Raw genomic sequence first — 17,445 nt, 5'->3', positions numbered from 1 at the left:
GGTCCAATCACATTTCACTAAATCTCACCAAGCGGAAGGAGGGGGTCGAAATTTTAAGAAATAAATCTCATGTAATTAATGGCTCTCCGCTGGGGTTTTCCTAATCAACAGTTCTCATGATGTTTTGCTTTCTTTTGTTGAGGCTGACGGTTGCCAATAAGAGACCAAAAAACAACACAAAGGTATTTCGTTTCAACGTATTTCATATGGACTGAACTATAACGAAGTTGCTTGAACTCAGCATGTGGGGATTACCTGAGGAGTCAAAACATATATGTGTTGCCTAAAATATCAATTCAGTGAGCTAAAAAACTAATAGTGGTACATCAAACTGAACGCGTGCAGTTTACGTTTTCATTTATTGTAGTTAACATAGCGTTTTGGAGACATGAACTTAATTTCATAAATTGGTTTTGTGACACAGCGCTGCGCATATCGTGCACATTTACAGCAGAACAAAACAGATATGTAGTTAACAAGCCCGTCTGCAAAATTTCCCACATTTCTGTGGCTGATGAACAACAGCTAGAATTATTACAGGTATTTGAGTCTGCTGGTGCACTCGTTTAGCTTTCTACATAGGACCTAATAGAGCGTCTGGTTTTATCAAACATACTCCTTAGTTCATCATTCTAACACGACTGACGAAAACGAAAACTTGTTGATATTCTAGTGTATTTCATTACTCAAGGTTAGTTGACATTAAAACCTCTCTTATTTACAAAATTTACTGCTGCAGTACTTAACGCCAAGAGAAAAATCAAGACGAATTCTCATTGCTCTATTATACGTACGTTAGATTTCACTACTCACTCCATAAACAATAAGAAAATATTTCTAGCGACTGCATGTTCAACACTAAGCACTATCAGCAATTGTAGCCATACACTGTACCAAACAGAATAAAGACGACAAATGTAGTTCGACAGACTTATGGCTTGAGCTTTAATTCACGTTGAACTCCCTGCACCATACACCAGTATGTGTGCTCGTTTTATACGATAGAACGTTATAGATAGAAGATATCTCTGTTGGAGATCGTTCAGTATGAGGAATAAATGATAGTCACTCCAAGAAAGCGGTATTAGATCATCAACACAACCCGAAGCGAAGTTATCGTGTTCGATATTTAGCGGTTTGGCGATAAACACTAATCTTATTTTAACCGCGTTTCGTCATTCACCAACTAACAATAATATGTTCAAGGAAGTTTTCAACAATGCTATTAATGTGCACGGATGGATTACATCAGCACTCACTAGCACAGTATCACCCCAGAAACCGTTCAACGATCGAACTGAAAAATTGAATTGTCAAAGGTTATCCAAATAACAACTCGATATCTCATAAGATAACCTCGGTATATGGGACTGTAACGTGAGGCATCTGTTGATAGCTTCCGGTTGCTCGACAGAGCCGGCCTGTGTGGCCGAGCGATTCTATGCGCTGCAGTCTGGAACCGCACGACCAGTACGGTTGCAATTTCGAATCCTGCTTAGGGCATGGATGTGTGTGATGTCCTTAGGCTAGTTAGGTTTAAGTAGTTCTACGTTCTAGAGGACTGATGACCTCAAATGTTAAGTCCCATAGTGCTCAGAGCCATTTTTTGCTCTACAGAGAGTATGTTAAAGAACACAAGATATTATATGTATCCTTAAAAATACTTTTTGTTTGCCTCAGCTACCATGAATACCGTAAATAGATAACGGAAATTAATTTTGATCACTGTGAAACTCCTTATCTGTCTGATTTAATAGCCATTCAAACAGTTTTCGTTCGCAAGTCGTACAGTCTAGAATAGCTTTAGCAATGAGGCAAAATTCCGTGAGCATTGAGGCAAATATCCCATCGATGCACCAGGCTGAAGATTCCCTTTTTCTAGAACACCGTGTCCTGCTGTGTGAAGATTTCCGTCGCTGCCTGGTGCACATCCCATTTCCACAGGAATCGTCTACCATTCATGGCCTTTTTTAAGGGACCGAAGGCGTGATAACCTCGTGGGGAGAGAAGAAGATTATAGGTCGGGTTGTCGAGTGTCTCTCACATGAGTTAGTGTAACTTCGGCTTAACTTCCAGATCGACCGGCGTCATGTGTCCAATAGCAAGGAACACGGAACTGTGCGCGCCACTCCACAATGGTCGTTTTCGACAGACCTGCTACACCATTAGCATTCTTCACTCTCCGATGGATGTCTGATGGTGTTTGTCCTTCGGCATCCACGAAAAGAATAATAGCCCTTTGGTCCTCTTCTGAACTCATTTGGTAATAACGTTGCCATAGCTCACAGTTCCACGTTCACCGCACGCTCGTCGAAAAGACAAATGGTTCAAATGGCTCTGAGTACTATAGGACTTAACATCTGATGTCATCAGTCCCCTAGACTTAGAACTACTTAAACCTAACTAACCTAAGGACATCACACACATCCATGCCCGAGGTAGGATTCGAACCTGCGACCGTAGCGGTCGCGCGGTTCCAGACCGAAGCGCCTAGAACCGTTCGGCCACACCGGCCGACTCGAAAAGACACAAATGCCACACTGTTCGCTTTCCTATATTGTCGTTGCTGTATGGAGCCCATCGGAGTTGTGCTACGTTACATATGTGATGCAGAAACGCCGTCAAACGGACTCGTTCTAATTGTCCCTTATAAATGAAATATAAATACAGATATATGAGCCTAGTAACTTACGAAATAATTTCTTTACTACCATGAGCTAATTTTCAGGCTTATTTAGTTACATCTGCAAATGCGGAATGCAGAAGTTCGCATAAACATGTTTTTAACATGATACTGGGTCCTGGAGGTTGCTTCACTGCGACAAAATGTAGGAAACACATTAATATATGGCCTCGTGTATTGGTATATATCACATTGCACCGAGAAACGCAGCCACTAAAATACCAAAGCCCGGCCTGGCGATTAAGTGTAAAACTCTCATCACATGTGGACTGGGGGAGGTCTAAGGCATCAGTGACTTTGTGAAACATAAGTACCAATTTTCACCAAGTGTGTTATACGTGAGTGTCGAAATTCATGGAATAATTCTGATGAATATTTTATTTTCTCTTTGATGGACGAGGAAATAAAGTTGCTGTACATGTTGGAAAATTAGGACAATGTTGAACTGCCACTTCTCCGTCAAAGTGAGGCATCCGCCGTTTTAGACGACGAGTGGCGTGATGAGTACTGAAAAAGTGTGAACTTTCGAATTATGAATATGTTGCAAACCAACATTTTTTTTTTTTCCATTTTCAGATGTTTTGAACCTGCTGACAGAGTTTAGATTTTCATGTAATTTAATTAATTAGATACAGTTTGGATTTGTGGCAGAAGTAGATGAAGAACACCGAGAAGTCTGCAAGAATGAGGTCTGCGACCAAGATTTTGATACGAGTAATTACGTAAGCCCTGAAGTTATTAAATTAATGGGTGACCATAATTGGGTGACAAGATGAAGAATCTCAAAAAGTTTGTGTTCTGAAGACTCATGTGGATTTGTCTAAATATTTGCGTTTGCCTTTTGGCAGTGCTTCCACACCCGCCATTTTCCAGTAGTATTTTTAATAGCTGACTGCTCAAGTACCAAGCTGTTCAAACTATTTGGACGATATTGTCGTAGCAGGTCGTATAGCTGAAGAGCACAGTGCAAATTTCGTGTGCTTTGTTTCATGTGTCATCTGATGCAGTACTAAAGTGTAGACTGGACAAGCGAGATTTTCTATACCTGAGTTGCAGTATCTTTGTCAGGTCAGAAACAGTCAAGGTGTACATCCTCTACAGTCACACCCGTTACCTATACAGGACCTGCCAGTTCCTCGCAATGTCACAGAATTCCAGTCAGTTTTAGGGAAACTGAGCTATTATATTCAATTCATACCAAATGCTGCGCAAATCGCAGCTCCATTGCATCGCTTGCGCAAGAATGTCCCCTTTGTTTGGACAGATGAGTGCCAAGAAGCTTTTCAAAAACTTAAAGATGCATTACTCAGTGATCGATGTTTGGTTCACTTTGATCCTGAAAAACCGGTTTTATTGCAAGTTGATTCTTCCTCTTACGGAATCGGTGCAGTGCTTTCGCACTGAATTGGTGATAAAGGCAGGCATCGAAAGTGTTGTCCAAAGTTCAGTGTAACTGATCACAAATAGAGAAAGAGGCATTAGGTACAGTGTATGGTGTCACCAAATTCCACCACTATTTAAATGGGAGAATATTCTACTTAGCTATGGATCACAGGGCATTGCAGTCCTTATTTCATCCGAAGAAACCGGTTCCTGTACGGACCGCCGAAAAATTGTAAAGATGGGCTTTGTTGTTGTCTCAGTACCTGTACGAAATTCTGTATCGACCGACAACTAAACGTGGTAAGGCGGACGCACTTTCATGTCTTCCCATTGGCCCTGATGCAGACTTCGACGCTTCTGCTGCATCTTGTTGCCACATCGATGCTCAGGATTCTGCATTGCTTTAATGCTTTCCTCTGAGGTATAAGAAAATAGCAGATGCCACTGAAACTGATTCAAATTTCAACATTTTGCTCGAACACATTCGCTCATCTTTGCCTCACTCACCGCATAACATAAAAAACTCTGTAATGCGCCGATGTTTTGCACGTCGGCATAGCCTCGCTATGCAGAACTATGTGATACTTGTTCAGAATGACCGTGGACAGCGACGTGTGTTGACCCCCAAAGCTTTTAAAAAAGAAGTATTGCACATACTTCACCAAGCCCACTGGGGGAGTGTTCGTACAAAATTGTTAAAGCACCGACATTGTACTTGGCAGGGTATAGACGCCCAAATAGAACAGTTGACGTCACAGTCGCATGCATGTGCGGATAATCAGTCCGCTCTGCCACAAAAATTCTTTTCTTGGCCTTAGTCGCACTCATCATGGCAACGTGTACACATAGACTTTTTAGGACCTTTTTCTAACACCAGTTGGTTGATTGTGGTAGACTCTTGTAGCAAGTTTCATTTTGTTGTGCCAATGAACTCGACAACGTCAAGCAGACAATTCAGGTGTTGTCCTCTATTTTTTGCCTCAAAGATTTGCCTGAAGCCTGAGTGTCAGAGAATGGCCCTCAGTTCACGTCAAAAGAGTTTGAAACATTCTGTGAACGCAATGGCATACAGCGTCTAACTAGTGCTCCGTTCCATCCACAGTCAAACGGCGAAGCGGAACGGAACGCTTTGTCAGAACCTTCAAGCAGCAGATGGCCAAACTTCGCTCCGCACACACCAGGGATCAAGCACTGCAACTGTTTCTCGTTTCCTATCGTTCACATTCACGAGATGGAGCATCGCCGGTGGAATTGCTTCACGGCCGCCGCCATCGGACACTGTTCCACCTTCTCCACCCTCCTCAGCATCCGCCGTCGAAGGAACTCCGCACGTATCACTTCGTGCCGCATGAAATTGTGTTTTACAGGGTTTTTAGCGGAAGCAGGCGACGGGCACGAAGCGAGATCGTTCGTCGACATGGTGTATGCATGTATCTCATTTCAGGCCCAGACGGAATGCGGCGCCGACATCACAATCAAATTCGATGCTGTCATGTGTACAGTGATCCTTCTGTGTCTCTTCCCACAGATTCACGGATCCTGAACACAGTGTGACCACAGCAGCCGCAAGAGGGTGTCATCATGACGACACATGGACATATTGAGGGGGACTTATTCGAAATCTGTTCACAACTTCTTTTTAACTATGATGTGAATTTTCCTCAATCTTCGTAATTAGGTTTAGTTCCTGCTTCTTGAACAATGATTGTCCTTTACCGTGTTTTATTGGAGACGGGATTAGTGGCTCTTGTCCAACTAGGATGACGAACTACATGACTAGACACATGTTTCAATATGACTTTCATTTGTTAGGCACATACCATCGTCATTGTTCTCCTCATGTACATTGTCCACATAGTCGAGCGTGTACACCATACATTCTACTGCCTCATCTTGCAGAAACGATAATACTTCATGTGCCACTTCTTTCTCACTCTGCAAAATTTCTTGGATTCTTTTCTAATGAAATGTCAACTTCGGCCACTTTTTTTCTTTCTTTCTTTCGTTCATTAGTGGCTGTGTCTCGCATGTTGCGCAGGGTCGACATGGTTAAGTCAGATTTGGCATGCTTAATTTGTTAAGGGGTGGCCGTATGCTCTTCCTTTCGCCACCCCATACCCCCCCGGGTCGGAAGCAGTGTATCCCAGCTGTCTGCGTCAAGTGTAAACCATGAACTAGTGCAAACATGTTTCAAATATCTGTGAGGCGAGTAACTGAGGAGGGACGTGGGGACCAGCCCAGTATTTACCTAGTGATATGTGGAAGACCGCCTAAAAACCATATCCAGGCTGGCCGGCACACCGGCCCTTGTCGGTAATCCGCCGGGCGGATTCTATCCGGGGCCAGCGCGCCTACCCGAGTCCTGCAAGCAGCGAATTATCGCTCTCGGCTAACCTGGGTGGTCAAATGTCAACTTCGACAACTGTAGTAGATATAATGCAGGGTTTGCCTTGTTTATCGTTGCCATTGCTCTGCTGTGTATCAACACCACAAGCACTGTAGCACAGTGTTAGTTACTCATCGACTGAGCTGTTCAACAACATTCCGCAGGCTCATACTGTGCTCACCACTGGATACCTCCAGCCCCGCCTCTTGTTGCCGTTAGCAGACATTATTGTGGTTGTGGTTGCATGGAAGACGCCGAATGCCGTAAACATCATTGGCCTTTACAACCTTGCGCCCAAGTGGTTCCTTGTCAGTGAACGATGGCTAACTAATATAATAGTGGTCCAGTCTGGACTGCTGTTGAAATTTGGAAATTTGTGGTAAGACCATGGACCTTGCCGTTGGTGGGGAGGCTTGCGTGCCTCAGCGTTACAGATAGCCGTACCGTAGGTACAACCACAACGGAGGGGTATCTGTTGAGAGGCCAGACAAACGTGTGGTTCCTGAAGAGGGGCAGCAGCCTTTTCAGTAGTTGCAAGGGCAACAGTCTGGATGATTGACTGATCTGGCCTTGTAACAATAACCAAAACGGCCTTGCTGTGCTTGTACTGCGAACGGCTGAAAGCAAGGGGAAACTACGGCCGTAATTTTTCCCGAGGGCATGCAGCTTTACTGTATGATTAAATGATGATGGCGCCCTCTTGGGTAAAATATTCCGGAGGTAAAATAGTCCCCCATTCGGATCTCCGGGCGGGGACTACTCAAGAGGATGTCGTTATCAGGAGAAAGAAAACTGGTGTTCTACGGATCGGAGCGTGGAATGTCAGATCCCTTAATCGGGCAGGTAGGTTAGAAAATTTAAAAAGAGAAATGGATAGGTTAAAGTTAGATATAGTGGGAATTAGTGAAGTTCGGTGGCAGGAGGAACAAGACTTCTGGTCAGGTGACTACAGGGTTATCAACACAAAGTCAAATAGGGGTAATGCAGGAGTAGGTTTAATAATGAATATGAAAATAGGAATGCGGGTAAGCTACTACAAACAGCATAGTGAACGCATTATTGTAGCCAAGATAGATACGAAGCCCACACCTACTACAGTAGTACAAGTTTATATGCCAACTAGCTCTGCAGATGACGAAGATTGAAGAAATGTATGATGAAATAAAAGAAATTATTCAGATAGTGAAGGGAGACGAAAATTTAATAGTCATGGGTGACTGGAATTCGAGTGTAGGAAAAGGGAGAGAAGGTAACGTAGTAGGTGAATATGGATTGGGGCTAAGAAATGAAAGAGAAAGCCGCCTGGTTAAATTTTGCATAGAGCATAACTTAATGATAGCTGACACTTGGTACAAGAATCATGAAAGAAGGTTGTATACATGGAAGATACATGGAGATACTAGAAGGTTTCAGATACATTATATAATGGTAAGACAGAAATTTAGAAACCAGATTTTAAATTGTAAGACATTTCCGGGGGCAGATGTGGACTCTGACCACAATCTATTAGTTATGAATTGTAGATTAATAATGGAGAAATTGCAAAAAGGTGGGAATTTAAGGAGATGGAACCTGGATAAACTGAAAGAATCAGAGGTTGTACAGAGTTTCAGGGAGAGCATAAGGGAACAATTGACAGGAATGGGGGAAGGAAATACAGTAGAAGAAGAACGGGTAGCTTTGAGGAATGAAATAGTGAAGGCAGCAGAGGATCACGTAGGGAAAAAAACGAGGGATAGTAGAAATCCCTGGGTACCAGAAGAAATATTGAATTTAATTGATGAAAGGAGAAAATATAAAAATGCAGTAAATGAAGCAGGCAAAAAGGAATACAAACGTCTCAAAAATGAGATCGACAGGAAGTGCAAAATGGCTAAGCAGGGATGGCTAGAGGACAAATGTAAGGATGTAGAGGCTTATCTCACTAGGGGTAAGATAGATACTGCCTACAGGAAAATTAAAGAGACCTTTGGAGATAAGAGAACGACTTGTATGAATATCAAGAGCTCAGATGGAAACCCAGTTCTAAGCAAAGAAGGGAAAGCAGAAAGGTGGAAGGAGTATATAGAGGGTCTATACAAGGGCGATGTACTTGAGGGCAATATTATGGAAATGGAAGAGGATGTAGATGAAGATGAAATGGGAGATACGATACTGCGTGAAGAGTTTGACAGAGCACTGAAAGACCTGAGTCGAAACAAGGCCCCCGGAGTAGACAACATTCCATTGGAACTACTGACAGCCTTGGGAGAGCCAGTCCTGACAAAACTCTACCATCTCGTGAGCAAGATGTATGAAACAGGTGAAATACCCTCAGACTTCAAGAAGAATATAATAATTCGAATCCCAAAGAAAGCAGGTGTTGACAGATGTGAAAATTACCGGACAATCAGTTTAATAAGCCACAGCTGCAAAATACTAACACGAATTATTTACAGAAGAATGGAAAAACTAGTAGAAGCCGGCCTCGGGGAAGATCAGTTTGGATTTCGTAGAAATACTGGAACACGTGAGGCAATACTGACCTTACGACTTATTTTAGAAGAAAGATTAAGGAAAGGCAAACCTACGTTTCTAGCATTTGTAGACTTAAAGAAAGCTTTTGAAATGTTGACTGGAATACTCTCTTTCAAATTCTGAAGGTGGTAGGGGTAAAATACAGGGAGCGAAAGGCTATTTACAATTTGTACAGAAACCAGATGGCAGTTATAAGAGTCGAGGGACATGAAAGGGAAGCAGCAGTTGGAAGGGAGTAAGACAGGGTTGTAGCCATTGCCATTGCCAGTCTACATTTTATATCCTCTCTACTTCGACAATCATCAGTTATTTTGCTCCCCAAATAGCAAAACTCCTATACTACTTTAAGTGTCTCATTTCCTAACCTAATTCCCTCAGCATAACCCGACTTAATTCGACTACATTCCATTATCCTCGTTTTGCTTTTGTTGATGTTCATCTTATACCCTACTTTCAAGACACGGCCCATTCCGCTCAACTGCTCTTCTAAGTCCTTTGCTGTCTCTGACAGAATGACATTGTCATCGGCGAACCTCAAAGTTTTTATTTCTTCTCCATGGATTTTAGTACCTACTGTTAATTTTTCTTTTGTTTCCTTTACTGCTTGCTCAATATACAGACTGAATATCATCGGCGAGAGGCTACAACCCTGTCTCACTCCCTTCCCAACCACTGTACAGATTGTAAATAGCCTTTCGCTCACTGTATTTTACCCCTGCCCCCTTCAGAATTTGAAAGAGAGTATTCCAGTCAACATTGTCAAAAGTATTCTCTAAGTCTACAAATGCTAGAAACGTAGATTTGCCTTTCCTTAATCTTTCTTCTAAGGTAAGTCGTAGGGTCAGTATTGCCTCACGTGTTCCAACATTTCTACGGAATCCAAACTGATCTTCCCCGAGGTCGGCTTCTACCAGTTTTTCCATTCGTCTGTAAAGAATTTGCAGCTGTGACTTATTAAACTGATAGTTCGGTAATTTTCACATCTGTCAACACGTGCTTTCTTTGGGATTGGAATTATTATATTCTTCTTGAAGTCTGAGTGAATTTCGCCTGTCTCATACATCTTGCTCACGAGATGGTAGAGTTTTGTCAGGACTGGCTCTCCCAAGGCTGTCAGTAGTTCTAATGGAATGTTATCTACTCCCGGGGCCTTGTTTCGACTCAGGTCTTTCAGTGCTCTGTCAAACTCTTCACGCAGTAGCATATCTCCCATTTCATCTTCATCTACATCCTCTTCCATTTCCATAATATTGCCCTCAAGTACATCGCCCTTGTATAGACCCTCTATATACTCCTTCCACCTTTCTGCTTTCCCTTCTTTACTTAGAACTGGGTTTCCATCTGAGCTCTTGATATTCATACAAGTCGTTCTCTTATCTCCAAAGGTCTCTTTAATTTTCCTGTAGGCAGTATCTATCTTACCCCTAGTGAGATAAGCCTCTACATCCTTACATTTGTCCTCTAGCCATCCTTGCTTATCCATTTTGCACATCCTGTCGATCTCATTTTTTAGACGCTTGTATTCCTTTTTTCCTGCATCACTTACTGCATTTTAGTATTTTCTCCTTTCATCAATTAAATTCAGTATCTCTTCTGGTACCCAGGGATTTCTACTATCCCTCGTTTTTTTACCTACGTGATCCTCTGCTGCCTTCACTATTTCATTCCTCAAAGCTACCCGTTCTTCTTCTACTGTATTTCTTTCCCCCATTCCTGTCAATTGTTCCCTTATGCTCTCCCTGAAACTCTGTACAACCTCTGATTCTTTCAGTTTATCCAGGTTCCATCTCCTTAAATTCCCACCTTTTTGCAGTTTCTCCATTATTAATCTACAATTCATAACTAATAGATTGTGGTCAGAGTCCACATCTGCCCCTGGAAATGTCTTACAATTTAAAATCTGGTTTCTAAATCTCTGTCTTACCATTATATAATGTATCTGAAACCTTCTAGTATCTCCAGGTAGCTTCCATGTATACAACCTTCTTTCATGATTCTTGTACCAAGTGTCAGCTATCATTAAGTTATGCTCTATGTAAAATTTAACCAGGCGGCTTTCTCTTTCATTTCTTAGCCCCAATCCATTTTCACCTACTACGTTTCCTTCTCTTCCTTTTCCTACTGTCGAATTCCAGTCACCCGTGACAACTAAATTTTCGTCTCCCTTCACTTCCTGAATAATTTCTTTTATCTCATCATACATTTGATAAATGTCTTCACCATCTGCAGAGCTAGTTGGCATATGAACTTGTACTACTGTAGTAGGCGTGGGCTTCGTGTCTATCTTGGCCACAATAATGCTTTCACTATGCTGTTTGTAGTAGCTTACCCGCACTCCTATTTTTTTTATTCATTATTAAACCTACTCCTGCATTACCCCTATTTGATTTTGTATTTATAACCCTGTATTCACCTCGCCGGCCGAAGTGGCCGTGCGGTTAAAGGCGCTGCAGTCTGGAACCGCGAGACCGCTACGGTCGCAGGTTCGAATCCTGCCTCGGGCATGGATGTTTGTGATGTCCTTAGGTTAGTTAGGTTTAACTAGTTCTAAGTTCTAGGGGACTAATGACCTCAGCAGTTGAGTCCCATTGTGCTCAGAGCCATTTTTAGCCTGTATTCACCTCACCACACAGCAGGTAGCTTGACCATATTCCGTAGACCACGCTGCATTTGCCGAAAGGATGTCTGTTACCCGTATGAAGAATTCGACAGAGCATATTTTTTCTCAACAATCGTAATCGCATTCGGGTATGAGACGCAGACGGCATACGGATTCGCTTTACTCTGTAAGTGAAGTTGACAAATTTCTCTGTTCAGTCTTTTCCTTTGTAATCAAAACCACACATCTGTCGGAGCTATGTGGTGACGTAACGCAGAGCACCGAATGACAATCTCTTTTAATTTCAGAAAGGCCCCTGGCACTGTTTTAGAGCAAGTCTGAGGCTAAGTTTATGTTACAGACTCTCTGCTGGCAAGTCTCTGCACGCTGCTGGCACACCGCACCTTGTCGCTCGTCGGGTGCCTTGTTCATTTACGCTACAGCCTCGCTGCTCGCTGCCCGCCGCCCGAAGGGAGTAATTACCCTGCAGCTGTTCAAGTATCGAGCAGAGTGCTACCAGAGCCAAACGCAGCACCGCTGGAGTGGCCTTCAAGCACCTAATGACATACGGCGTTGGTCACAGCTCGAAACACAAACAAGCTTCATAGCTTCGCTTGGCGAGAGAATCGTAGCGAGCACAGATGGTGCGGGTTAAATAGACCGCTAAGACAGACTGTTTGATTCATCACCGCCGTGCCACGCCGGCTAGCAGCGAGCAGCAACGCGGCAACATAAGACACACCGTAAGGTTAGACGTTCGTGTAAGATTTTTGCTTCTAATGCAGTATACGGTTAGTAGTCTCATACAAAGTCCCTGAAGACATAAGTTTGTAACGCAACATTATCATGAAAACTACTGACACCAGTTAGAAGTACATATGGGCCCTGTAATGGTACTTGAATTACGTAAACATTACGGCACCTCACCTGAACCTCTCTATACCAGCAATATTATACTGTGTTTCTGTATAATAGTTAACATATATCTGCGACAACATTTAGATTTGATTTCATTAATGTAGAGGTACTCTGATACATCGATATGTTTATATTGCAATGATATTATTCTTATGTGTATTCTTTCTTTTGTCACTATGATCTTTGACGTACTTGTAACGCTTGATTTTTGGGCGAGTAAGCGATTATTAGTTAGTTAGAGAGTCGGACCTTGAGAAAGTCAAGTCTTGGACGTTATGTTGGAAAGTCGCATATTGTAGACAGTTTATAAAATGTGAACTTTAACAGTGAGGAAGATGTTTTCAAGTATGCTTTGTATTGTGAAGTGATGTTTTGTGTGTTACGTGCCATTGCAACAAAAGCAATAAAAAAGAAGTGTAATTTGAATTCGGAGTGATAATTACTTTTTTACATCACCATTGTGCTAACTTTCAAAGGTTGAATCTTCAAGAATGGTTTGTGAAACACATTTATAAAACTTTTGAATATAGCAGAATAAAACCTAGGCCTCTTTGCATCCGATCTTGAAATCATCACCACCTAGATTTTCAACGTTTGAGCCATGATTTTACAACGAGACCAGCGTGGGAAACACAAAAAGATGAGTGCCTAGTTTAGTCACTATTGCGTGAAATGACTTTATTAACTGTGCTCTAATGACACCTGCCACATAATAACTTTGTTGTGGCCCGAAAATGCAGTATTTAGCAGCGTGAGCAACACCACAATCATTATTAAATTTTGACCTTTGTTGTGGTAGGGTTGTGAGAGCCCTGAGTGCTTGTAATCATTATAACCGCGATGCAATTGAATTTACAGTCAAACTCAAAGATATCACGAGGTGTCAGATTGAAAGTTAAACAACATTGCCAGAATTATTCACGTTTGAGAAGATATGTGATCGACTTCGCAGTCGTGCACTGTGGTGGGCTCCATGGGAGTGGTAGACGGCCGATTTAGAGTCCTTCCGATATCCCCAGTTTTCCCAGCAGTGTTCAGGAGATGGCAGCTGCGAACACAGTAAGAGACTTACAGATACTGGAGTGTGAATTTAATTATCAAAGAAACGGGTCATAAAATTTATGTTACACAGTAACGTGTTCCACCTCTTTATTGACCTCAGTAAGGGGGGTCATTAGAAGGCCAAAACGTATTCTGTACGATGTATAATAACGCTAACGACCCGAAAGACATTAATGAATTAAGAGCCGCGCGCGATTAGCCGAGCGGTCTAGGGCGCTGCAGGTATGGACTGTGCGGCCGCTCCTGGCGGAGGTTCGAGTCCTCCCTCAGGCATGGGTGTGTGTGTTTGTCCTTAGGATAATTTAGGTTAAGTAGTGTGTAAGCTTAGGGACTGATGACCTTGGCAGTTAAGTCCCATAAGATTTCACACACATATGCACATTTTGAATGAATTAAGATGAATAACATTATCATACCTAATCAATTATTTATGCTAGTCTTGAAAACAAAATGTTGTATGAAATTGGTGGTGATAGATGTGCACGGCGAAACAGCTTTACTAAATTGAAATTTATGTGCCGCTTGCAGTTCCCTAAACTTACAACACCAAATATGAGGACAGTAGCAAATATAATCGATCACTACAGATCCAATGACGTATTCACTGATGAGCCAAAACATCATGGGCATCTGCTTAATGGCGAGTTGATCCATATTTTGATCGTACTTGGTACGTTTCGGTATTATGTGGCACTAGATATCTACGCAGACGTCACGAAATTCTCGTAAATTACGGGCCAGCTGTTTGTGGACGAGGAGATGGCGTCAGATAGTCCAAGATGTATCCCACCGAGGTTAGATCAAGAGAATTTGGTGGACAAAACACCAACGTCAGTTAACTATCATGCTCCTCAAACCATTGTAAGACGATTCTGGCCTTGTGAAATGTACAGTAATCATACTGGAAAATGCCGTTTTTGTTGTGGAAGAGAACAAGCAAGAAGGCATGCACATAGTACATAATAATGTTCACGTGGTCCACGCCTGTCATGATGTCTTGGATTACTAGCACACGTCAGATGGAAGCATAGGTGAATGCCTTCGTAACATGATACTACCGGCATCAGCTTGTGTCCGTGGCACGGTGCATGTTCGAACAGCCGTTTACCTGGGTGACGGCGTAACCTGACACGACGATGTACCTGGTGTAACGAGAAACTTGATTCATCCCACCTTGTGACGCTCTTACTTCGATCCACGGTCCATTCGTGAGGATCCCGTGCCCACTAAAACTGTAATTGACGATATCGTTGGGTCTAGATTGAAACCCTTAGGCGTTGTCGGCTGCTGAAACGCATATTCAACCATGTGTGCTCAATAGTGAGCTCCATAACACTTGTACTTACGTCAGTATTGCACACTGTAGTCAGATCTGTCACAGATTGCCGTCCATCTTGTTTTACAGAGCGATTAGCCCTCCTACTCCCACATTCTGTGATGAGGCGTGCATGTTCAACTCTCCGTTTCCTGCCTGTGCGCTCACCGTCACTCAATCACCTTTAATCACAGCGGCACTCAGTTAACCAATCAGCTTCGCTTTTCCCGAGACGGTCGTCCTCAGGCAACTCGTCATTAAAATATTTCACTACTCAAACCTGCTTATATTAATGTATGTCCCAATTTGCGGTCCGTATTATCGCTACAACGGTTTCCCATTTGTCTCTGTTCCGACTATTTACTTTCCCTACTGCACTACGTGCTCACTATGCCCACTGGCATCATCTACGAAAGCCTGGGGAAAATATGTAAAATATATATCATGTATACTGTAGCGATAAACTTGATGGCCACTTTCGTTTATTCAATTATTTCATGGTTTCAGATGAAATGAAATGTCGTGTGGCTAGGGCCTCCCGTCGGGTAGACCAGTCGCCTGGTGCAAGTCCTTTTAGGTAACGCCACTTCGGCGACTTGCGTGTCGATGAGGATTAAATGATGATGATGAAGACAACACAACACCCAGTCCCTGAGCGAATAAAATCTCCGACCCAGCCGGGAATAGTACCCGGGCCCCTTTGCATTGCATTCGGTCACGCTGACCACTTTTTTTTTTACTCATTTTGTTCGATATAGTCTGTTGCATTTGGTCGGGGCGGACGTCACAAGACATCCATTCAAATTGATCGTTGGTTCCCTGACTCAGTTTTTTATTACAGAGAGCGTGCAGCCCTCTGACCGAACACGCTGAGCTACCGTGCCGGCGACCACACAGCTATCGAGGCGAACATCATTTCAGATACCAATTAATGGTTGATGACCATGAGGTTACATATTAATCTGAATATTCAAGTGTTTCAAATGTAGGATAAATATCATAAATGGTTCCACGGTATGTGAAGCTAAAGGCGTGTGCTACGAATGCAATTGATACCTCTTAAGCGTTGCTGAAACGGGAAAGAACTCGGGCTATCTATGTAAAAATGCGTTAAAAATCACTAGGAAAACGACTTTTCAGACCTTTTTGTGGCGGTCCAGCCACAATGGTTTCAGAACTCAGAATTTTGGCACTACAGTATACACGACGGACTTTCAAAATTTTGAATAACAATACATAGTACATTATCATAGCGAAAACCGTCGACTGGAATATTTTTACACAGCGCTTATGTATGATTTAAACTGTAGTAGCTAAAGGAAAACTGGAACGATTTCATTTATTTATTTTTTATTGAATGAATTTGTAAACTTAATACTACTGCATACCGATAATTTGTTTTTGAAGCCTTTAAGTGCGAATTTTGTCTGTGTATGTGTTCCACCTCCGGATAAATGCTCGTTACGACGTGTAAAACCCGTATGTAATTCCAAAATGTAGCGAAAAAGCCAGAGTTTGGTCCCTGTAGTGTATCGTTCCACTACCTAAGGCGCAGATAGTATGTTAACTCAATAATGTGGAAGCTATTCGCCGGTCGCTGTGGACGAGCGGTTCTAGGCGCTTCGGTCCGGAACAGCCGCTTCTGCTACGGTCGGAAGTTCGAATCCTGCCTCGGGCATTGATGTGTGTGATGTTCTTAGGTTAGTTAGGTTTAAATAGGTGTAGGTCTAGGGGGCTGATTACCCCAGATGTTAAGTCCTGCCTCGGGCATTGATGTGTGTGATGTTCTTAGGTTGCCGGCCGCGGTGGTCTCGCGGTTCTAGGCGCGCAGTCCGGAACCGTGCGACTGCTACGGTCGCAGGTTCGAATCCTGCCTCGGGCATGGATGTGTGTGATGTCCTTAGGTTAGTTAGGTTTAATTGGTTCTAAGTTCTAGGGGACTGATAACCACAGCAGTTGAGTCCCATAGTGCTCAGAGCCATTTGAACCATTTTGAACCATGTTCTTAGGTTAGTTAGGTTTAACAAGGGGAGGCCGCCAATTGTGAAATTCAGATTCGATTCATACTGCGCATAATAAAAGCTCATGGCCAGAGGTGTAATGTGGCAAAGCACCAAGATGCACTTCTCAGCCGTTGTCGAGAAAATCGACAGTTAAAAGTAACCGTTGCGATGAAATACTCTCTACGATTAATAACTTTCTACAGCGTCGTGGTGCAGCAGTAAGCGCTCGGGTTCGTAATCTGAAGGTCACCGAATCGAATCTCGCGCCATGCAATTTTTTTTATTATTAGTTTTTGTAATTCATATACTATTAATGAATTGCTTATGCATCTTGGTGAAGGCGGATCGCTTACCAATTGTACCGCCTCCATTTTTCCGTTTGTTTAACAGGGTGTACCAAAGCTCTATATATACAGGGTTATTACAAATGATTGAAGCGATTTCACAGCTCTACAATAACTTTATTATTTGAGATATTTTCACAATGCTTTGCACACAGATACAAAAACTCAAAAAGTTTTTTTAGGCATTCACAAATGTTCGATATGTGCCCCTTTCGTGATTCGGCAGACATCAAGC

Source organism: Schistocerca nitens, chromosome 3, assembly GCF_023898315.1.
Source record: "Schistocerca nitens isolate TAMUIC-IGC-003100 chromosome 3, iqSchNite1.1, whole genome shotgun sequence".
Taxonomy (NCBI): Eukaryota; Metazoa; Arthropoda; class Insecta; order Orthoptera; family Acrididae; genus Schistocerca; species Schistocerca nitens.
Note: the sequence above shows the minus strand (reverse complement) of the source record.